We start from the raw sequence: 25,388 nt of genomic DNA, 5'->3' as shown, positions 1-25,388 counted from the left end.
GGTAAATGTAGGTCTCTGAGAAGGGGAGGCACGAACCCAACTCTGACGCCTTCGTGAATATTCAATCAGATGAGAGAGGATGTGTGTGCACAGGGCTGGCTGTAGCTCATTGGCTGCCCCCTTGTGCCCCTCCAAACCACATCCTTTACATGTTATCATTCTGATATACATTATAGGTACACTATACTGTACGTTTATATTTGATAAATCTACTCCAAGCAATATAATGGTCTCAGAACTTTTTAATTTGTAGTAACTTGGAACTTAGCTATTTGGCTATATGTGCCCCTCATTTATACATTCTGTGCTGTCCCTGCCAAATAAATACAAATACAAGTCAAAAAATAAATTAGAAAGCACAGACCTTTATCAAACTAGAATATGAAATACCATAAAATGTAGGCATATTTGCTAGTACAAAAGTGCAATAAACAATAAATAATAATAAATAAAACAATAAAAACAAACTAAAAATGAATGGGTAAAATAGGTAAAAATTTTGTGATGGCAACTTCGTCCATCCTGTCGTTTGGGAAAGGTGAAATCTGGATTGGTAGGATGGTCCTCTACTGACTAATTCAGTTCCCACTGTGTCAGACAGAGTTGGCCGGTCAGCTGATCAATCGGTTCTCCCCTGATGGACTTGTGGACATCAGAACTTGTTGTGGGGGAGAAAGTGTCTGCGGGCTGTAGTGTAGAATCAGGGTGGGTTGTGTGTGTTGCTCCTTCACCTGAAGCCAAATACATACAATTGATATTTATCTATTACAGTTGTTCTCCATTGGTTTGGCTCATTTTTTGAAATAGAAATTAGAATCTCAAAACAACATGGACAAACCTCCAAACTACTTGGCAATTTCTCAATACAGAATTGAATTTCTCATTCATTTGATTAAATTGCAAATGTCTAAATACATGTCTCAATGTTTCAGTACATCTTTGCAAATGATTAAGTACATGTAGCCTACGTTTGCACAATTTCCAAGTGAATAGATCTTGTTGATTCTCAGTCTAATTGTTTTTCACTCCAAAACTCAAAGCATAATTTCATTGTATAAGTCATCACATGCACAATAGTCTGTTCAATTGTCAAAATTACTCAAGAACATAATACCATGAATACTATGTATGAATCCCTTGGAACATTTGATCTGTTTGATCTGTAACATGGTGATGGCGAATAATGCCATTACATTGAGACAGATCCGCACTGCAATCCTACAAGACAATGTCATATTCCATAATGTCAACTCTATAAGCATCTCCACAATAGACCGGATATTGAAGAAGCATGATATGACAATGAAGCAAATTTACAGGGTACCATTTGAGAGAAACTCTGATAGAGTGAAAGAGCTGCGGTACCAGTATGTACATATAAGTCAGTTACTGGTTGTCCATCATTATAACCTTTTTACAATTAAGCAGTGGTTTCCAAACTTTTTTGGCTTTAGTACCATCTTTACCTGATTTGTGTATCCATGTAATACAGGTATGAAAGTATTTGATTTATCTGACAGCAACATTTCCCCCCAAAACTGCAATTTACTATATGATGTAATTATAATCCTTATTTTGAAGAATAGAACATACAATACAGTAAGAAAAGTGGTCAAATAGCTGCAATTACTGCCTCCCATGTAAATCTAATACTGTGGGTATACTGTAACATTTCAGTAAGTCTAGTCAATGATGGTTTCCCCCCTCCCCTTTCTGTCAAATACCCCCTGTAGTAGTGTTAATTTCGTTGACGAAAACGATGATGAAAGTTTTTCGTTACAGTTTTTCTCCATTGCTTTGGCTCAATTCTTGAAACAGAAATTACATTCTCAAAACAACTCGTGCAAACCTCCAAACCACTGGGCACTTGCTCACAACAGATTAGAATGTCTCATTCCTTTAATCAAATTGCAATTGTTTTAGAAACTCCTTGCAAATGACAAGTACGATTGCCTACAGCTTGCACACATTTTAAATGATTTAGGACATCTGTGCAAACGGTTAGGTACAATTGCCTTCAGTTAGCCCAATTACCAATTGAATACATCTTGCTGGTCTAAACTGACTGTTGCTTCTCAGTCAAGTGGCTGTTCTCTGCAAAACATCTTGGCATAATTTCCTTGTGTACATCATCACCTGCACAATCGTTGAGGCACATAATACCACGAAAAACATCATGGTATATACTGTAATATGTATCTCTTGGATCATCCGTTTCATTTTCAGGTGCAACTAGAACTTTACTAATCAAGGGGGAGTTTCTCACATCCGATCACCAATCACACAGTAATTTTAGTTAGCTGACAGGTGCTATCCAGGAGTATAAATGCTTCCATCAAATATCTAGGGCTTGACCAAGTTCAGTAGTTTATGAACATGGAAGCACCTGGCCAGGTAAACGAACAAGGGCAACTGCCTGTTCGAGGAAGAGGAGGGGGAAGAGGAAGAGGAGCAAGGGGAGCAAGGGTGCGTGGTGGTGGAGTAGGGAGAAGAGGCTGAAGAGGACGAAGACAACAGGCTGTGCCAGAGGCAGGTCGTCGAGTTCAGCCTAATGTGCCACGCTCTACAGTGTCCTCGATCATCCAAACATTCCGCAGGGAAAACAGGTATGTGCTCAGTCAACTATGGAATTATTGGTGGTAGAGTTACTAACTGTAGTTTTCAAATGTATTGACCTAAAGTAAAACTAAATACAAATGGTAATAGTGTCTTTTTGTGAATTCTAATGTCTAGGATTGCAAGACAACCTGGTGCGGGTGGCAGAAGAGCAATTTTCAGCCAACAGGAACAGGAAATTTGCAATATTGTCGTGGCCAAAAATTCCATCACACTGCGAGAAATCCGGACCACAATCCTAGAGAACAATGTTGGCATCTTCCAGAACGTAAACGCTGTCAGCATCTCGACAATTGACAGGGTCCTGATTAAAAATCAGATGAGCATGAAGCAACTGTACAGCGTTCTATTTGAAAGGAACTCTGAGAGAATCAAGGAGTTGCGCTATCAGTATGTACAGGTAAAGCAGTGGTGTGCACTACGGCTAGTAAATTGTACAGTGTTTTGCGTTGTATATCACTATGACCTGTTTGCAGTGGAGCATAGAGCCCAGTTTATTGAACTTGCAGAGAACACAGAACATTTCCATGTAATTTGTTGTCTGATTCTACTGCATAACCAATTTACAGTAATATTGTGTTTACTGTATTGTAGAGAATAATGGAGCTGGAGGCGAATGAGAACCCTCACACCTTCATTTTTGTTGATGAAGCTGGGTTCAACCTGGCCAAAGGAATACAGCGTGGCCGGAATGTTGTCTGCCACCGGGCAACGGTGCACAGTAAAATTACAATTGGTTTGTGTTATTTTCAAATGTGTGGCTTAAAATGACCGTCGCTTCGCACCTTTTATAAAATTTGAAATTCACGGGTTATTAAAGCAGAGGGAGGATGAGTTAAAATATTTCCCAAATACAAGCTCAACAAAGCCGCACATGTAAGTTACGCTGGTCATTGCTATATGCAGATGCTGCTAAGGTATCACGTTAGCTTGTCATTTGACCAATTCACGTTTTTGTTCTTAGGAAAATTTATAAGTATATGTTACACTGTCTTTTGTTGGTTAATGCACACATTAGTCACTGCAGAGAATTTTGTTTACCATAGTGTATCAATGACTGGTTTGTTAGAATGATTTAGCACCACATGTACGTAACTCTGGAAAGAGTAAACATAGGTTGTGCACCACACCGATGCAGTGTAATTCACGTTTGTGCTTTTAGGAAACTTGGTAAGCAGACTAGATGGAACATCGTCTTTTGTTGGTTTGTGTCCAGTACACATTGGTTGACTGCAGGGAGACTATTTTTAAGGGAGTGGCTTGTGATTCAGGTGCACTGCGTGTACTCTACTCTTAAAAGAGTTAACGGTCGTACTTCATGGTGAATGCAGGTGGACCAATTTCACACAGGGATCCATTGAAAGAAGACTTCCAGCAGTGTCAAGAAGCTGTTGCCCTGATGAAGTTGTAGTGAAGGAGAAAATTAGGCTAACCCTGGCCTATCGTCAGAAGTTGCTGCACGATCCTGAGCCAAAGCAATGGAGAAAAACTAACAACCTTTTTCCCCTGACTAAAACGAAACAAAAAGATGATGAAAAATAAAAACTGACTAAATCTATGCTAACTTTTGTTAACGAGACGAGACGAACATTTCGATGTTGGACGAAGTCACAATACTTTTTTTTCCCCCAAAATGTGCATGCACCTAACAGCATTGGTTGAGTGCCCAGACATGCAAGTGCAGCCCTAATGACTGGTTCAACATGGCTCAAGGACATGGTCAAGTGTCTGGACAGGAAAAAAAAAATGGATATTAGGACACACTTCAAATATATTGTGACGGAAAAGATAACCCTATGCGCCGTAATAACTGGAGACAAATCATGCGGTTTTAAAATCAGTGGGAAAAACACGATGAACCTGAAAAGGCATCCGAAACCCCACCATCCTGAAATTCATGCCACGGTAAGTTCGCCAGTAACTGTCAATGATAGCTAGCTAATTAGATATGTGTTATAAGCATATATTACTTAACCACAGTGAACATGAACGAAGAAGCTGACGAGACCGTGTCGGGTGGCCCCGTGAATGGGAAATCTTATTATAATAAACACACGGATGGAAGCGTCGATAAGAGCGTGGCTGTGTGCAAGCTGTGCAACAAGGAATTCACATCGAGCCTCAAGTATCACCTCAACGCTACACAATTAGCAGCTAGCGTGGACGTACAAGGACCCACACCCAACCCACACTGCACCAGATGACTGGTTTAAGGACCAGGGTAACTAAGTCCACGTCTGAAAAAATAACCAATGTTCTGAATGTACTTGAAAGTATTGGTCTACTTAAAAAAACATAGTTTACAGAAGGTCTACTTACCTATAGGCTACCTGAATTTCTGAAAGTACTATATTTCTATATATGCTATTGCTACACTGGAATTGGTTGAACAAAAATAAAAATCCATGTGAAAAAAATGACTTCTCACTGTTCTCAGGTCATATATTTGTATGTATAATATATGCGATTAATTTTGATTAATTAATTACAAAGCCTCTAATTAATTAGATTAATATTTTTAATCGAGTCCCGGCCCTAATTTTTATCAAACAATTGTATTCTGTTAGCTAGACAAAAAAAACAGTACAGTAACCATTGTCAATGAAGAACTGGGCTAAGACTGGTGGACATGAGGGATTTCAATGGTCCTCTGCCATAGTGACAAAACAACTAAACATTTTGACTTGCAGTGCTTACACAATGCCAAAGGGACAAAGCATACAGGGATTAAATACACAAGGAAGGTGCAGGTGATTGGACACAGGTGGAAACAATCACAGGACAAGGCAGGAAGTGAAGTTACCCCAGGGACACAAGAAACATGAGCCCAAACTGTGACAGATACATTGGCAGTATGCAATACAATGACTGAATTTTACTCTTGTTCATATGTTGAGATTTATCACTGATCTTGGGTGTCATAATATGACAGGCAGTAAATACATCTAAATTTTTTCCTTTTAATAAGATCAGGTTGTAGCACGGTCGTGCCAGATCCCCAGTAACGACAGCCAGAGTGAGAGTTTCAATATGTTTTATTTCTTTTTGGTTTTCGTTCGCTCGTGCTTTCAGCGCGTCCGGTCTGCACTTGCTCACCCCCCTCTCGTGTTCAGCACCTGTTCACTATTATAAGCACAGGGGAGACAATTAGTTCAACGCTTTTCAGCCGTGCTTATTACCTGCCGGCACCGTTCCCTGCACCCCTCCTCCCAGCTCCCCCCCCCTTGCAGCTGAGCTAATCACACCCCACCACCACATACCCCCACCGCCCGACTTAGGCCGGGGAGCCGTCCGGCCGAACCAACTCCCCCCCCTCCTTCTCCGGAGGGCGGGAGAGGAAGTTGGCCACGACCATCTGCGTCCCGGGCCTATGGATCACCTTGAAGTTAAAAGGCTGTAAAGCTAGATACCACCGAGTGATCCGGGCGTTGGTATCCTTCATGCGGTGGAGCCACTGCAGCGGAGCGTGATCCGAGCAGAGGGTGAATGAGCGTCCCAGGAGGTAGTACCGCAGGGAGTCGACCGCCCACCGGATGGCCAGGCACTCCTTTTCCACGGTGCTGTACCTGGCCTCCCTCTCCGATAACTTCCGGCTGATGTAGAGGACTGGGCGGTCCACCCCCTGCACCTGCTGGGACAAAACGGCCCCCAGCCCTCTGCTCGACGCATCAGTCTGCAAGACAAAAGGGAGAGAAAAGTCAGGTGTATGGAGAAGAGGTTCCCCGCAGAGAGCCTGTTTTACCCCCTCAACCGCCCATTGGCACCGCTCGGTCCACTGGACCGGATCTGGGGCACCTTTCCGGGTCAGGTCAGTCAAGGGGCTGGTCAGCTCCGCAAAGCCCGGGATGAACCTCCTGTAGTACCCGGCCAGCCCCAGAAACTGCCTCACCTCTTTTTTTGTCTTGGGACGCGGACAGGCCGCAATAGCCGCGGTCTTGTCTACCTGAGGGCGCACCTGCCCGCCCCCCAAGTGGTACCCCAGATACCGTACCTCCCTCCGTCCAACTGCACACTTCCCGGGGTTGGCGGTGAGCCCGGCCTGCCTCAGGGATTCCAGCACCGCGCCCACCTGCCGCACATGCTCCGCCCAGGTGGTGCTGTGTATGATCACATCATCCAGGTAGGCGGCAGCATATGCAGCATGCGGGCGAAGCACCCGGTCCATGAGGCGTTGGAAGGTGGCCGGGGCCCCGAACAACCCAAAGGGAAGCATGGCGAATTGGTATAACCCAAACGGAGTGGAGAAAGCCGTCTTTTCCTTGGACTCTGGTGACAAGGGAATCTGCCAGTAGCCCTTGGTTAAATCCAGTGTCGTGAAAAAACGTGCGGTGCCCAATCGGTCCAGGAGTTCGTCGACCCGGGGCATCGGGTAGGCATCGAAACGTGATACGTCATTCACCCTGCGATAGTCCACACAGAACCGCACAGACCCATCCTTCTTAGCTACCAAGACGATGGGGCTGCACCAGGCGCTGTTGGACTCCTCTATTACCCCCATCTCCAGCATCGCCGCTAATTCCCGCTGAACCACTTTTCTCTTGTGTTCAGGTAACCGGTAGGGCCGTGTCCGCACGGTCACGCCCGGGGACGTCTCAATATGGTGCGCTATGAGGTCCGTGCGACCTGGCAGGAGAGAGAACACATCATTAAACTGGCTTTGCAACCGGGCTAAGTCTATTTTCTGGGCCGCAGAGAGGTGGGCATCGAAGTGGAGCCGGGTCGGATCGGTGGATTTAGGGACCTCGGGCCCCAGCTCCTCTCTCTCAGCTACTGCGGACACCAGCGAAACAGACTCCGCCTCCCTCCATTGTTTGAGGAGGTTGAGGTGGTAGATATGCGTAGCTCCGCCCCTGTCAGATCGCACCACCTCATAGTCGACGTCCCCCACCCGCCGTGTGACCTCGAAGGGTCCTTGCCACCTGGCGAGGAGTTTTGAGCTGGAGGAAGGAAGCAATACAATGACTTTTTCTCCCGGTGTAAATTGTCTCAGCTTTGCTCCTCTGTTGTACAGCCGTTGTTGACGCTCCTGGGCCTCGAGCAAATTCTCACGTGACAACTCACCCAGTGTGTGGAGTTTGGCTCGCAGGTCCAGGACGTATTGAATCTCGTTCTTACCGGGGCTCGGACCCTCCTCCCAGTGTTCCTTAAGCAGGTCGAGCACCCCCCGTGGTTTCCTGCCAAACAGAAGCTCAAAGGGAGAAAATCCCGTGGAGGCCTGAGGCACCTCCCGTACTGCAAACAACAGAGGATCAAGCCATTTATCCCAATGACGTTCATCGTCGTGAATGAACTTACGAATCATGGATTTTAAGGTTTTATTCAGCCGCTCCACCAGCCCGTCGGTCTGGGGGTGATAGACGCTGGTCCGAACAGACTTAACTCCCAGTAATTCGTAAAGTTCCCGCAGTGTACGTGACATGAACGAGGTGCCCTGGTCCGTCAGAATCTCTTTCGGGATTCCAACGCGGGAGATGACCTGAAACAGCGCCTGCGCAACACTCCTCGCGGAGATGTTGCGCAATGGCACTGCCTCGGGATATCGTGTTGCGTAATCCACCAGAACTAGCACAAAGCGATATCCCCGTGCACTCCGGTGAAACGGCCCGATAAGGTCCATACCTAAGCGCTCGAACGGCACCTCCATTAACGGGAGCGGTCGCAGCGGCGCCCTCGGAATGGCCGGCTGGTTCACTAGCTGACACTGCGGGCAGGACGCGCACCATCGGCGCACATCCGCCCAAATGCCTGGCCAGTAAAATCGGGCCGTTATCCGGTCCATAGTTTTGTCACTACCCATGTGGCCCGCCATCGGGTTATAGTGAGCCGCCTGGAAAATTATTTCCCGACGGCTTTTCGGTATTACTAACTGGGTGTTCTCCTGCCCTGTACGAGTGTCACGACTCACTCTGTATAACCTGTCCCTGATCAATGAAAAGTGCGGGTATGATAATGCTGTGTCAGGGCGCACCATATGACCATCAATACGTATCACCTGGTCGAAGGCAGAGCGTAGAGTATCATCACGAGACTGTTCCAGTGGAAAATCTTCCATGGAGCGTAATTCGGGAGCCCGCGGAGTCTCCGGGGGAGGCTCCGTCGGTTCCCCGTCCCTGTCTGCAGCGTCGGACAACCTCGCGTCACCACTGAGCACCGCACACATCCCGCATGTCCCTGCTGATCGTGACCGCACCCCCGCACACTGCCCCGCTAGCTTATGAAACCCTGCCCAGTCCGTCCCCAAGATTAGGGGGTGCGTAAGGCGGGAGCTAACCGCAACCTTTATCTTATGCTTTTTCCCCCCAAACCTAATCTCTACCGGTACCACTGGGTAGTCGTGAACATCCCCATGCACACACTTAATACACACCCGCGATGCCTCTACCAATGCCCCGGGTCGAACCAGCCTCTGGTGGATCATGGACTGCGTGCAGCCCGAATCCACCATCGCCTGGTATGTACCCCCCTGGATCCTTACCGGAACGCAGTACGTCGCTCCCGGACCGGGGGAGGGTGTTGGAGGTCCGGCAACCCTCACCGTCTGGCCCACCTCCATCAGTGGGCACTCTCTCCGGTAGCCTCCAACGTCGCCGGACGGTGGTACTGGACCCACGACGAGGTCCGCGGCGGGAGCCCCTGCAGAAACTGCTCCGCCACCACCTTCTCCACCACCGCCGGTGCGCCGCCCGCGCCCTCCGGCTGCAGCCACCTGTTGGCCGCGTCCCGTAGCCGCTGAGCAAAGGCGAACGGACGGTCCTCCGGACCCAGCCTCGCCTCCCGGAAACGCCGCCTGTGGTCCTCGGGGGAGAGCCCCAGCCGGTCCATGATGGCCCTCTTTACCCCGGCGTAGTCCTGTCTTGCCCCGGGCGGCAGACCCAGGGCAGCTGTCTGCGCCTCTCCGGTCAGTAGTGGCAGCAGGCGGATTGCCCGTTCGTCCGCCGGCCACCCGCATGCCTCCGCCATCGCCTCGAACATTTCCAGGTACGACTGTACCTCGTCCGCCGGCGTCATTTTATGCAGCACCACCCCCGCGTACGCCGGGGGACCCGGTACCGGTGCTGCCGCGGCTGGCCGGGCCACCAGCTGCTCCAACACCCGGGTCTGCCGATCCGACTGGGCTTGGAGCGCCCCCAGAAAGTGCCGGTTGACCTCGGCCTGCTCCCGCTGCATCGCGGCGATCTCTCCCAGCATCCGCCCGAGCGCGATCGCCGGCTGCGCCATCCCCTCCGCCTGCTGATCGCCGGGTTCCATACCTAGTTGGGCGCCACTGTAGCACGGTCGTGCCAGATCCCCAGTAACGACAGCCAGAGTGAGAGTTTCAATATGTTTTATTTCTTTTTGGTTTTCGTTCGCTCGTGCTTTCAGCGCGTCCGGTCTGCACTTGCTCACCCCCCTCTCGTGTTCAGCACCTGTTCACTATTATAAGCACAGGGGAGACAATTAGTTCAACGCTTTTCAGCCGTGCTTATTACCTGCCGGCACCGTTCCCTGCACCCCTCCTCCCAGCTCCCCCCCCCTTGCAGCTGAGCTAATCACACCCCACCACCACACAGGTGTTTACAGTTTTTCTCGATTGTTTACACACATTTTAGTATTGAGTATGCTCAGAACTCTACACACAAATCAAAAACACACACAATGGGCAAAACCCCTCAATACTGGTTTGTGTGTGTTCAAATGACACACACAAACCATCATATGAATAGACTTTTATAAGAACCAGTTGAACACTGATGTGCTCAATTTAAAACACTATGATGAATGGAAAACACTTCTCCATTCATCATAATGACTTTGACCTTTTTTTTTTTACACTTACTACAGACAGTACATACATACGTGTGTTGTAAAATATTTTAGAATATTGTTTTTATAACACAAATACATGGTAACAAATATATTTTCCCTACGAAAACAATGCACACAGTGTACTGTACATCCCAACCAACACAAAGTTGCACATACAGTGGTCTACATCCAAAACCACAGAAGAATTTACTGTATACAGTTCGTTCCACAGCACCTCATCCACATCACAAGCAATGTTTTCCCTGGCCCTGCAGCGGGGGAAATATCGCTCAGCATGTCAAATCCAGCCATGAAAAGCATCAACTGCTTTATCTCCACATGCGTCTTCCATAGCTTAGAGAAGGGGGATATGTGTTTGTGGATTTCGGTCACACACTTTCCATCTCCAGGCAGAAAAGAATTCCTCCATAGCTTAGGTCAACCAAAGTTTACGGTCCTTGGCCTTCCTCGTCCTCGTCCTCGTCCCTGTCCTCCCCTCCTCCTCCTCTTACTCTCACTCCTCTGGCTGTTTCTAATGTTGGCATCCTTTGCTCCAAAACAGAAGCGCTCACCTGTTGCCCTTTTATGCTAAAGCTCTGATTCCTAATTGTAACACTGTGTGACAGGTGTTTTCCCATGTGACTAGTCAGTGTGCTTAGTAGGGCAATTGACTTTAGAATTTTGAATGACAGTGTTTTTCTTCATTAAAATTGTGCAGAGAATGCAGAGAATTGTGTGTAGTGTTTTGAAAAAAGTGTGTTTTAAAACTGCAATTTGAGTGTAAAGCTTGTAGTTTAGCAGAATTGGTTCAGGGGGTTTGTGCATGAGTAACATGTTGTGGTCATTGTGTGTCAAGTACCAGAATTTGTGTGTAAACAATTGAGAAAAACTGTAAATAAACAAACTTAAAAGGTTCAGAGAGAGGTGAACACCAGCGTGACGGCAGGAGGGAGCCAATCACCGGAATTCTGAAAACCTGCGAGAGAGAGAGAACCCTATAAGAACAGCCCGACGCAGCGGGCAAGTTGTGAGGTGTTCCAAGTACGCTTCTCTGCGGAACCCCTTTGTTTTGCTGCCCCTAAATCCCCGTAGAACCAGTGAATCGCCGTGCATCGACCTTCCGCCTTCTCCTGACTACGAACCTGCCGATCCCCTGGACCAGATCTGTCTTTTGTCTCCTGTGTCTCCGAACTACTGCCTGTGCCCGGATTTCCCGTATTGATTTGTCCCTGGATTCAACTGTTACCTGTCGTCCTAAATAAAGGTTGAGAGCTCTGCTCTTGAGTCTGAGTCTGCCTCCAGGGTCCATTCGTTACATGAACCTGGGGGACCAGCTTAACTTTCTTCAGGAGTTGAAGATCTCTGCAAACATTTGCATAACACCCCTCATCAGAGGTGGAAAGTAACAAATTACATTTACTTGCGTTACTGTAATTGAGTAGTTTTTTTGTGTACTTCTACTTTTTAAATTATTTTTTTTAATCTGTAATTTTACTTAAGTATTTTTGGTTTGAAGTATTGAACTTCGCTATATTTTTAATCATATCTGTAACTGAGTAAAAAAAATGCAAAGAAAAAGAAATCGCGCCCAGGAAACGTCACTGCACTGATTGAGTGATGAGAACGAACGCGCTAAACAAGAATGATGGAGACGGACAAAACAGACGCACACCATGCTGAAATCGAATGAAAATACGAAGCTGTAGTAATGTTTAAAATGTTTTATTGGATAATCTGCACTAAAATCATTAATTATTTTTGCTATTACACTTTAATTTATAAAGGTCTTCCTTCCCAATTAAAAACAACTAGATTGAGATTTATTTTCCCTTGTCTTTTTTTAACTACACTAGAATCCCGCACCCCACCCAGCTGTTACTCAGTAACCTTTACACTGAGTACATTTTTAATGAGCTACTTTTACTTGAGTACATTTTTAGACTGGTAACTTTACTTGTACTTCAGTAAATTTTTACTTGAGTACAACATTTTGTTACTCTTTCCACCTCTGCCCCTCATCACCATTACACATTTATTCACAGTTACATTACCGTAAATACAATCCAGACAACATATTGGGTGGAATGCATATATATAGCAGTTTGTACATTAAGATTAAGAATACAATTTGTCAGCCAAATCTTTCAGTAATAATATAAATAAACCATTTTATTTATATAGCGCTTTACATGGTACTCAAAGGCACTTTGACCACTACAGATATAACACGAACCGAACCAGGCATTATTAATGGAAAAAACATAAAACCAGTTATAAAATATAACATTTCATGTGCAAAGAGAACATTAATGATTTGAGGCACTTGTCATTTGAACAAGTACATCAGCACCTATCCCGGGAGAGGGATCCTCCTCTGACGTTCTCCCTAAGGTTTCTTCCCTTTTTTCCCCATTGAAGGGTTTTTCATATTTTGGGGAGTTTTTCCTGTGCCGATGTGAGGGTTTGGGGACAGAGGATGTTGCATGTGTACAGACTGTAAAGCCCTCTGAGGCTAATTTGTAACTTGCGATTTTGGGCTATACAAACTAAAATGAATTGAATTGAATTAGTCTACGCACAAAAGTCTGGGTACAGCTTAATCATTTTTAATTTATTTAGGCACAATTCCCTTTGACAACGAAGATGACCTGTAATATTGTGCAAATATAGGTAATAATTAATAAATAAATAAACAAATATTATTAATTATTAACATGTTTAAAACATTACACAATCATGAATGATGCTAATAATGGCTTGCTTGCTAGGTACAAAGCTGCTGACGCTAGCTAATGTCACATGTGAAAAATGTATTTGTTTCTAATCGGTAAAATAAAATCGGTATAATCAGTGTAATGAGTGTCCCGGACAAGTCTTAATGTCGAGCCCTGAAGAGGCATATTTTGATTAGTGATTAGAATGTATCACCATCACTATGCTAGCTGGAAGGCGCCTTATGTCTTACAACAGTTTGGCTAACAAGGCCAGCACTAGCTATGTAAACAATAGCCCACAAACAGAGTGTTAATCAAAAGCATCCTATGTGTGACATGAAATGATTTGTCTAAAACAGAGCATTCTTCTACTATTCCTGCTTTTCTTCGTTTTTGTCCCTTTGCACCAGAGAATTTGGATCTTTTGATTTAAATTAGCCTGAAGACATTGTGCCCATTGGCTTGCAATGGACGCAACCATAAGCTCCGCGTGATTGTCGCGCCTCCCCAAACATATATACGCCATGTCTATTTATTTTAATCATGGTTTTATTTAATTTAATTTTGTTAATCAAAGTTGTATGCTTAAGTATGTTGTGCTAGACGGCGCGCCCTATGTATGCGTGTCTGTGATAAGTGTGTCTTCACCTCCTTTTTTCTAAAATCAATGAGATGGTTCTGTTTTTTTTTGTTCAATGGTGGGTTGTGGCCATCGCTGGTTTTATTAGCCATGAACCTGAAACAAACCAATCAGTCAGAGGAGGGCGGGTCATCGCTTGACGGAGGCAGCTCTCGATACCCCCTGCGTCCATCTGAAGTATGCAAAAGTACAGACGAGAGTGAAGCACCTGGGAATCGCAGCGGCGCTCCCCCTTGGTCGGCCCGCATTGTCAGCCGCCACCTTTTCCCCCCGTCGGCTGTAGCGTCCCTTATTTTTCTGTACAAAAGATGGCAACCCTATCTGCATTCCACCATAGCTGTAACCTAAAATCCATAGACGAGAATAGGGATCAGAACCAGGATGGAAATCAGACAAGCAAACAAATCCAAAAAGGAGCAGGCAGGGAATACGTGGTCAAAAGGCAGTTTTGGACAGAAGGATATCGGGGTAATTCAGAAACTCTGGAAAACTTTGAAAAAAATCTGGCAGGGAAGAACAGAATGCTACAGGCTTAAATAGTGAATGGCTGATGAGGGGATGTGCTGCATGTGAGAAGGGCAAGAAGAACCAGGTGAGTGTAATGAGCTGATGATAAGGGTAAGGATCTGAAATTACATGACAGTTAGTACACATGCTGGTGAGATGAAAACAAACTAGGATGTGGTCAAATGTGAGACAGTAAATATGCAGGTGAGATGAAAACCAACTAGGATATGGTCAAATGTGTGACACTACCTGCCCGCATGCCCATGAGCCATACATCCCTACCCCTGAGCGCTATTAAGGCGTTGTTGGTCTCTCCCCAAAGCCCCGCCACAATTAGGATTCCTCATTTGGCTTTGAATCGTATAATCGTAGGTGTCACTGTCAGCGGCCGAGGTGAAGAAAAAATAAGTTATGTTGCCAACAACGCCACCTAGGTAAAGGCTAAGAGCCCTAGGAACTCTAAAACAAAAGTCCAGGTTCTTTATATTTGGGGGAGAGCAGTGACATAATGACCGAAAGGAGACAAGGGCGGAAATACCAATAAAAAGGTATTTATTTTAATATAAATGCTTAAAATGTATCCTAAAACCTAAAATAGTCCATCCAAGGCCACCACAGCAGAGTCCCGCACGTAGATCTCCCACCAGCTACAACACTGGGTTGACAGCCGCCCTCTGCTGCTCCTGCTGCCACCACGGCTCCAGCTCCGCACTGCCACGTGTCCTCTTTCTGTGCTTTCTGCCCCCTCCAGTCTCTGTCCACCTGTCTTAAAAAGGGAACAGCCCCGCCCTTGGCAGTTCTCCATTGGTCCCTTTGCCAATTAGCGGCTGATTGTTGGTGTGTCACTGGGGCAGATTGTCAATTAAGGACACCATGCCAATTAAAACTGCAAACACAAATTGCCACACAAATCATGCAAGCAAACAAAAAACCATGCAGTAATATCAATAAAATAAACCAATAAACATGCAATTGTCCACCCCGTGACATCACAATCTGTGCCCTCCTGAAGGGATGCCAAATGAGCTCCCACTGGTCACTTCCACATCACAGAAAGCGAGAGATAGCCTTGTCATTTGTGATTGGAGGAAGATAGGAGAGAACACTTTGTTTACACCTAATTCGCTCTACAACATGAGTTCCGGTAATACTGTTGTGATCCTGAATTGATTCAATTATCAAAACCGATCTGTTTTACACAGGAAACCACGTCCCAGTATAAGAGGTCACAGACCTTCTGTCGCCTCACTCTGAATCTTATTTGAATTTTCCCAACAGTAATAACGATGCATAATGATTGTATTAAATTAAATGTAATAAATAATGCATGCATTTAATACTTAATACCTCATTGCATCACCATATTCTGTGGAAAAATTGTAAATAACCAATAGGCTAAAGCAGTGGTTCTCAACTGGTCTGGCTCCGGGACCCACCATCACCCCTTAATGACAAGCCGCGACCCAAATCGATCGGTCAACGGGGGGTGCTTTCGCGTTCTAATTGCCGCGCTGACTGAAAACATGGACGGTCCGGAAAAAAAACCGACACTCCGCTGCATTAGAAAAAGTCCCTTCAAAATAAAATCACATGATGAATTTTCATGACATTTTTTTTTTATTTTAATTTTTGTTTATTGTGCCCTACGCACATAGTTTAATATTTCTTCCTGCAAAATGCAACTTTTAGAGGCCGAGGTCTCAAGGGCACACTGTGTGAATTTTAAAAGAATTGGGTTTAATCCCGAGGAGTTCGGTCTTTTAAAACTAAGAAATTATGAAAATACAGTCCAGCCCGAAATTATTCATACCCCTGGCAAATTCTGACTTAAGTTACTTTTATTCAACCAGCAAGTTTTTTTTGGACCGGAAATAACACAGGCTTTTCCCAAAAGATAATAAGACGATGTACAAGAAGCATCATTGTGGGAAAAAAAAATTCTCAGCTTTTATTTACATTTTAACAAAAAGTGGCATGTCCAAAATTATTCATACCCTTTGCAAACTGTCGCAGTATATGGGATAGTCCAAAGTTCTATACCATTCCAAATAGTCAAAGCTGTTCTAAAGCATCCTAATTACCCTGATTCATCTGGAACAGATGTTTTAATCAACTCAACTGGTGAAAAACAGAAGCTCTCTGCTGTTGGTTTGTGGACAGTCATGGCTAAGACAAAGGAGCTCACTGAGGACCTGCGGCTGTGCATTGTGGCTGCTCACAAATCACGAAAGGGCTATAAGACCATATCAAAATGTTTTCAAGTTCCAGTGGCTACAGTGCAAAGTATTATTAAAAAATACAAGACGTTCCGCACTGTGAAAAATCTCGGAGTACGTGGTCGGAAGCCAAAAGTGACACCTGTGCTGGCCAGGAGGATAGTGAGAGAGGTAAAAAAGAATCCAAGGATCACCACTAAGGCCATTCTGATGAATCTGGGCTCTGCTGGTGGCAACATCTCAAGGCAGACAGTCCAACGGACACTGCACACCGCTGGGTTCTACGGACGCAGACCAAGGAGGACACCACTTCCCCAGATAAGGCACACAAAAGCCCGCTTGGCCTATGCAAATGCTCATCTGGACAAAGAAGAAGACTTCTGGTCTTCTGTTTTATGGTCCGATGAAACAAAGATTGAATTGTTTGGCCACAATGATGTAGCCTTTATTTGGCGTAAAAAAGGAGAAGCCTACAACCCTAAGAACACCATCCCCACCAGCCCGCACCTCGGCTGTCCGGGCCCATTCTACCTGTGGTATGGCGGAGAAGCCCTCCTGTCGGGCACCTTACCCTCGCCTTGAGCACAGGTGCTCTCGTCTGAGTGTGCGTCCTTAAAACTTCACACCACGGTCACTTGCTCATATGGTGAGTGGGTACAGGGTTCCCACAGCGTCTTTACGCAGCTCGAGTTCCCTGAGAGGGAACGTCTCTCGGTTACGTATGTAACCTGAGGGGAACGAGACGCTGCGTAAACGTTCTGCCATACTCCCGGCCTGCCCGTGGCACTCGATTCGGCCTTTCATAGATGATTGGTCCTGCCCTTCGATCCCTTTATAGCGCCCTGGTCCCGGCGTCCCCCGCCTATGACGTACCAGCTCGCCATTGGTTAGATTTCACATGTGCTTCATGACGCGGTCACGCAGGGGCGTTCCCACAGCGTCTTTACGCAGCGTCTCGTTCCCTTCAGGGAACGAAGGTTACATACGTAACCGAGAGACATTCCTGTGTTAGTCTGAACCCAGCTATGCGCTGTAGAAATAAATTAAATATAACTAGAGCTTTAACTTGAACCTCCTGCCTAAATACATTTGGCCATATCCATTTTACTGCAATTTATATTTTAAGTTGAACATATTTCACTTGTTGAGTTTCTAAATGCAGCACCATCATAAGGGTCAAAATGATGCAATTGTGCTTAATTAAAAAGATCAGGAAATCAGGAAACGTTTATTGCCATAATATGTTGTACATGCATGGAAATTGTCTTGGCGGTAGGTGCATGACAGAAGACAGTACAATAATGACGGCATAGTGCAAATAAGATAAAATAAAATATAAGCTATGGGTTAGTAAGTTAGAGGAGATAAGATAAAATTAGGAATAAGGAATTAGGATAAAGTGCACCAGCTAAACAAAGTGACGAGTGAAAGTCACACAGCGAATGAATGAACATGGGAGTCAGAGTCAGTCAGAGGGGGCCCGGGCTCTGTTGATGAGCCCGACTGCCCGAAGGGAAGAAACAGTTCGTGTGGCGGGAGGTCTTAGTCCTGATGGACCTCAGCCTCCTACCCGATGGAAGGGGCACAAACAGTTCATGTCCAGGGTGGGAGGGGTCGGCCCGCTTCAAAGTCCTGGCAGCGAACAAGTCCAGGAGAGACGGAAGATTGCAGCCAATCACCCTCTCAGTGTACCACACGGTGACACGGCCGTGTAGAAGTGCACCATCATCGTCTTTGGCAGGTTGAATTTCTTCAGCTGCCTCAGAAAGAACATCCTCTGCTGAGCCTTTTTCGTCATGGAGCTGATGTTCAGCTCCCACTTGAGGTCCTGGGTGATGATGGAGCCCAGGAAACGGAAGGAGTCCACAGTGGTGACGGGGGAGTCACACAAGGTGAGGGGGGGAGGTGGGGCTGCGTTCTTCCTGAAGTCCACGACCATCTCCACTGTCTTCAAGGCGTTAAGCTCCAGGTTGTTCTCGTTGCACCACGTCACCAGGTGGTCAGACTCCCACCTGTAGGCGGACTCATCCCCACCAGAGATCAGTCCAATGAGGGTGGTGTCATCAGCAAACTTCAGGAGCTTGACGGACCGGTGACTTGGAGGTGCAGTTGTTGGTGTACAAGGAGAAGAGCAGAGGGGAAAGAACGCAGCCTTGTGAGGAACCGGTGCTGATGGGCCGAGAGGCAGAGACGTGTTTCCCCAGCTTCACGTGCTGCTTCCTGTCGGAGCTCGTCTCTGGTGGAAGAGCTCCGGGATTCGAAACTGAAAACACAATTAACGAAGAAAACAACAAAAAACAAAGGGCACCGAAACGCCGAGGCAGCCATCTGCGGCGCCATGCAAAATCGTACCACATTTAACCATTTATTAATTAATGGGGTCTCAAATTATCTGATATTCCATGCCAACTGTGTAAGAAGTTTATCAAAGTTTCCATCAGTAAATATTACGTACATTTGCAAAACGATATACAGCCACTTTTAAACAATAGTAAATAAAACACTTGACATTATTACCTTATTCCGTACCGCAGCATCCTGTGAGCAGCTGCGCCATGTTGCCCCCAAAAGAGAATAAAATATACGATTGACGTCCATCGGTTGCTCCTGTTTGAAGGAAGATCGAACACTGTTTGGTCAACTTCCACATCCATGTCTTCATTAAGCTGAGACAAGTCCTCATTTTATCCAGCAAAACTGAAGCGTGTCTTTCTTAACGTGCTGCTCTAAATCGTTTGCTAACGATCGAAATAAATATATGGTATTTGTTTATGATCTGTTTTATTATCAACTTTTATTCATTTATAGTTGCATTAATTTACTTATTCATCTATTTACCAAATATTTATTCCTGTATTTATACATTTATTTATACATTTAATCATTTTTAGTCCTCCATAATTTATGTCTGTTTACACAAATGTCAAAAGCAAATTTTCAATTTTTTTGTGTATCCGACATCTACCCTATTTACCCGTCTATCCAACTCTGTTTTTCAGTTGTTTCTGGAAAGGAAACAAGCAAACAGTTAAGTGTAATTTAATGAAAAGATTTTTTCATTAATTTGCCCTTATTTAATGTGTATCATCTTCAACCAGGGTTTTTGCCCCTCAATACAAACCCCCCACAGTTTTACCTGTGACAGGTGCTCTCCTACCTGCCAGCGGATGTGCTGCTGCTTGGATTGTGCCAGGTTGATTGGCTGGAGGTCTGCATTAATAGCGAATGTTGGAAAAGATGTGTGTCACATCAGCTCCTGCTGAAGAATCCTTGAGAACAGGGTAAGGGCTCAGCAGGCTCAAAGTGTGTACAACCTTACACTTCACTTGTCATCTTTCCCAAGCACCTACACATTTCCTAAACTGTACAGACCATAAAACCCCTTGGGCTAATTTGGGCTTTGGGGGTCTCAAGTAGACAACGTACACCACGGGTGTTGGATTGTAAACAACTTTAGTTTTCCAACTCGAAGTAGTAATTGAGTTCCTGTCGCCTAGATCCCTCTCCTGACTTCTCTGTCTCTCACCGGATCACCACTACTGCTTAAGTAGACAGGGAGACAAACAATTCATAACATTGAATGCAGCTGAGGCCAATTACATCTCCACCTGGCACCGTTCCCCGAGCCACCCCCCCACTCTGTCCGTGAACAATAAAGGTTGGTTCGGCCTGGCAGGGGAGAGAACACATCAGCAAATGGCTAGATTTTGGCAACTCCAGTGCAAATGGTTTTGCTCGCAGGTCCAGGACGTACTGGATCTTGTTTTGCAAGGCCTCGGAACTTCCCCCCCAAATAAAAGTTCAAAGGAAGAAAACCCTGTGGAGGCCTGGGGAACCTCCCGCACAGCAAACAACAGAGGATCAAGCCAATTATCCCAAATACGTTCATCTTCGCTAATACATTTACGTATAATGGACTTGAGAGTCTTATTCATACGCTCCTCCAGCTCATCGGTCTGTGGGTGGTACACACTAGTACGAATGGACTTAATGCCCAGTAACTCTTAAGGTTCTCTGAGTGTACGCGACATGAACAAGGTGCCCTGGTCCGTCAATCTCTTTCGGGATTCCAACCCAGGAGATGACCTGAAGCAGTCTTTGCAGAGATGTTGCACAATCCACAATGACTAACACATAGCAATATCTGCGTGCGCTCCGGTGAAATAGCCTGATGAAGTCCATGCCTCCTCGCTCTAAAGGAATCTCCACCAATGGCAACTTGGTTGGGGCGACTGTGGTTGAGTGGGGAGCACGGTCGTCTTCCAATCAGAGGGTTGGCAGTTTGATCCCAGGCCTGGCCAACTTGAAACTTGGGAAGCTGTGGAGTCTCCACGGGAGGCCCTACCGGTTACCCCTCCACGTCTGCAGTGTGAGACAAACTTGCATCACCGCAGAGCCCAACACACATACCAAATGACCCTGTCAGTCGTTAGCTTGTTAAATCATGGCCAAATCATGGCCAATCTGTTCCCCAAATTACAGGGTGCATCAGGCGGGAGCTAACCGCGACTTTCACACTATGCTTTTTTCCCATATGCCTAAATTCTACTTACACTGTAGGATCCTTGTGAACGTCCCTATGATTATTAATGATTATCATTGCTATTTTGTTTTTAGTTAATAATAATAATAATAATATAATACGTTAAAAATGGAAAAGGGATGTGTACTTATTTTAGAATTTTTTTTATAACGAATCAGGCACCATGGGAACCGACCGCATCCCAATTGCGGGTTGATCGCCGGCAGCTGGTGACGATTAATAAAACCACACTTAAGGGGCAGGCTCAGGGCAGACGGGGGTCAGACTCCCGTACCAGTGATAAAGATTTTGCCTAACTATTCTTTACCTCTCTCCAGACACCAGCGCCTGAGGCTTGAGCCATACACCCACGCTGCCCAAGCGAAGATCGAGCATAAGAGGAGCCCTACCGTCAACCTGCACACTGTGGACACCCTGTTTTTCCTACCCGTTGGAGTTGTTATCAATAAAGGTCCTTTTGGTGATGAGTCACACTACCCGGGTTGTTGCGTCCTGACTCCTCCCTCGACATATTGGTGAGAATCCGGGCAAAGCAGGAATAAGGATGCCACCGGCACACTAGTGTACGATCCAACAGAAAAAAAAGAAAAAATCCAGGGTGTAACTCTCCCGTCTCGCCCACCTATAGCTCCTCGCGGGAGCCCCGGCTGTGCAGCAGGTAGCGGACCGGGTGATTATGGACCACTTCCTACACGCCCTTCCCCGACAGCTCCGGGGCTCGGACGGAATGGGAGGACCCACCACCCTGGGAGAGCTGGTGGACGCGGTGGAGCTTGCAGAAGCCACCTGGGTTAAAGACGGGGGAGAGCGAGCACCTACACTGGCCCGGAGGGGAAACCGTGGCGGTTGCCAGAGGGTGCCTCGCGACCAGTTAGCAGACCCCGGATCCCCTCGCCAGCCGCTGAGCCCATGCCCACCGAGCCTGTCACACCAGCCGTTCAGGCCTGGTGGGCTGGCTGAATCCTCCATTGTGAAACCCCCCCTGGGAGCCCCAATGACGACAGTAAACCTCAATGGAAAAGTGTCCAGGCGATGGTGGACTCCGGCAGCTCGGTGACCCTGGCGCACCCCAATGTGCTAACCCCGAAACCCCACAGCAAGGCCTCCATCCCGATCACCTGTGTACACGGCGACACCCGGAGCGTTCCGGCCAGGAGGGCTACCTTCGAGACACCCCATGGTACCTGGGCACTGAAGGTCAGGATCGTCGCGGATCTGCCGGTCCCCCTTCTACTGGGCTGGGACTCACCTGGGCTCCAAAACCCCCCCGTGTAACATCGGGACGCCGACGAAGACCACGGAAGCGAAGGGATTGGTGAGCGGTGCTCCTCGGACAGCGACAGAGGGGGTGAGTCTAAACTGGCTAACGGATTTGTTGATCTTGTCCAACAGATCTCTACCGTCGGATCCATTGGCCGAGAGCAGTGGAAGGATGACCGGCTCAAGCACTGTTGCGAGAAGGTTTGTATCGTGGAAGAGGAGACCCGACAACCCGGACCCTATACCCTCCCCTACTTTCTCGTGAAAGAGGGCCTACTATACTGTGTCGCCAAGCGACGGGGGAGGGAAGACGTCTCCTAGTGGTGCCGAGAACAAAAACTGACGTCGTTCTGGAACTGGCGCATGCCCACCCCAATGGCCGGCCACCTCGGAGTCCAGAACACTGTCCAAAGGATCCGGGATCGCTTGCATTGGCCTGGCCTCGAGGGATATGTGAAGAGGCTCTGTGCTGCGTGCCCTACCTGCCAACTTACCGCTTCTCGGAATCCCCCCCCAGTCCGCTCGTTCCACTGCCCATTATCGAGGTGCCCTTCGAGCGCATCGGGATGGATCACGTAGGTCTGCTGCCGAAGTCCGCCCGAGGCCATGAGTACATCCTCGTTGTGGTGGATTACGCCACCTGGTACCCGGAAGCAGTCCCGCTACGGAAAGCCACCGCCAAGAACATTTCCAGAGAGCTCTTCATGTTGTACAGCCGGGTCAGCATCCCGGCAGAAATCCTGACCGACCAGGGTACCCCCTTCATGTCTCGGCTGATGGCGGACCTTTGCCACCTCCTCCAAGTAAAGCAGCTCTGGACCTCCGTTTACCATCCCAGACGTACAGCCTGGTTGAGCGTCCTCCCGGGGGATAGAGTACTGGTCTTGGTGCCCTCGTCGGCCTGCAAGTTCCTCCCCTCCTGGCAGGGACCCTACACCATGGGGTGTAGTTGTTGCGTCCTGACTCCTCCCGCGACAATATATACTTCAGTGTCATATATGCATACATATGAAATACTATAAACATTAATACGTATCTATCTGAATCACTCATGCATGGACATATGAAAAGGTTTTATATATATATATATATATACTGTATATGTATATTGTTGAACACGTTTACATTAACTGATCTCTTCCATATGATTACAAAGATATGAAACATTTAGATACATGTGAAGGATGTGTTTTCCCCTGAAGGAAAAAGTTGAAGGAAGAAAAAATGCTCTTTATTATAATTAATATCTCCTGTTCCAGTTCCACCAGCCTCAATAAAATTTGAAATTTACTCTTGACTTTGTTTTTGTTTTTCAACTTACACACGCAAGAAGATGCTCACATTAATACCCACACACACAACACACAGCTCATGACTGGGGAGGCAGGTTAATCTTTATTGAGGCTATTGTTCCTGACAAACATGTGCTGGGAACAAGCAGTTATGGTGACAAACAGTCACCGTACGTGGTGATGTTAGCTGAACGCCTTTGGTTAATTAAAAAGCATGTCTTTGTTATACCTTCACCAATGATAACAGCTTTCTGAGTCAGGGAGATAAGCTGTAAAGTGGGGCTTGTATAAGCGGGAGCGCTAGAAACAAGACTGTGTGTGTGTGTGTGTGTGGTCCTTGGCCATGTAATAATGCCTGCATAATGACCCATTCCAGTGGACACGGTCAAGACTTGCATCCTTAACAGCTCAGTATTGTCCTTTTTTTGACTAGGGCCTTCCTATTATTGTGCCCTACTGTATTCTAAAAAAGTTTAGAAGAGTGAAACTAGCAAGTCAAAGCAAGTCATTTGTCCCCAAAGAAAATAGGACGAGGCAATTTACAGAAAGCTTGTTAGCCCAATTCTCCTACTCCCTTTCAACTACCCTCATTCTCATTGCACGGTCGCAGCATCACCAAACTCTAGCCCCAACACACAAGAACAGAACACCAACCTAAGCCTTAAACTGGGGGCCAGCACCTAACACCACCTTTTTTCAGCAACCACAAGTTTCCCTAGCGCTGGCACCATCATGCTAGGTTCCCATACCTCATGTCAGCTGGAGACACTTTCATAGTCTTTCAGTCTTCCCTGTGCAGAACATATTTGATCTGAGATGGGTACGATCTCTACACCTGAAAGATATTGACAGGATCAGCATGTGTGAGATCTTGTGAACTCATCATTATTCATGAATCCTAGTGTCGTATTGTTTTTGTGGCATGTCCATAGGCGTCTCAATGACGGAACAGCAGGAGCAGCTGCTGCCTTACTTTTATACTTATAGGGACCGGGCTCCCGGCACCACTGTCCTTGTCCTTGGCACCACTGTCCTTATCCTTTTCCAGCAACCTGTCTTGGAACAATTTATTTTCTTTATTCACTCGATTAATGCAGTTAACTTTACAGTCTAGATTGACTAGCTCTACCAAAAAAGAAATCCACCAGCTGCCACTGTTATAATGTGAAAAGCCGGGTTGTGTTTGAAAGCTCTGCATTCCCGGAAATTACGCTTTCAGGTGTTAATTAAATACAAAATTTCCTGTGATACTTCCCCTTGTCCCTAATCTTGCATCCCCCACCTTTAGCTATATTTCAGCACCCGTCGTTCACAAGCTTGAGTCCTAAAATGAGCAAGATATGTCTCCTTTAAGTAGTATGTAATTTTATTTTTGTACAGTATTTAATGTCTGATTGTGTTGTTCACATTGCATGTGCACATAATGCATGACATATTGTGCTAGTAAAAACTTAGTTTCCACGGTGTTATCCATCGTCATCATTGAGGTTTCATAATTAAGTGGTTTAGACTGTGTATTGGAGTCATATTGTTCAAATGCTGTAGTGGGGGTTTTCTCCAGTTCGTGACAGTTGAAACCAATGGAGCAGAAGCAGAGCTGCACCACACAGAACCCTCACCCTTACAACATTTGTCAGATTGCCGTAAACACCAATCTCTAAAAAGCTGAGCAACACAAACAATATGGATTGCAAACAAAAATGGATAACGTTTTTTGTGGGCTGGGTTGCAAATGTGTTTTTCTAGTTATGGCCAAAATTGCCCCAGTATAATGACTTCACTTGAAATGAGCAGACCATGTGACGTTTGAAATTG

The sequence above is a fragment of the Pungitius pungitius genome, chromosome 15 (genome assembly GCF_949316345.1).
Source record: "Pungitius pungitius chromosome 15, fPunPun2.1, whole genome shotgun sequence".
Taxonomy (NCBI): Eukaryota; Metazoa; Chordata; class Actinopteri; order Perciformes; family Gasterosteidae; genus Pungitius; species Pungitius pungitius.
The sequence above is the reverse complement of the archived record's forward strand: the minus strand, read 5'-3'. Positions refer to the sequence as shown.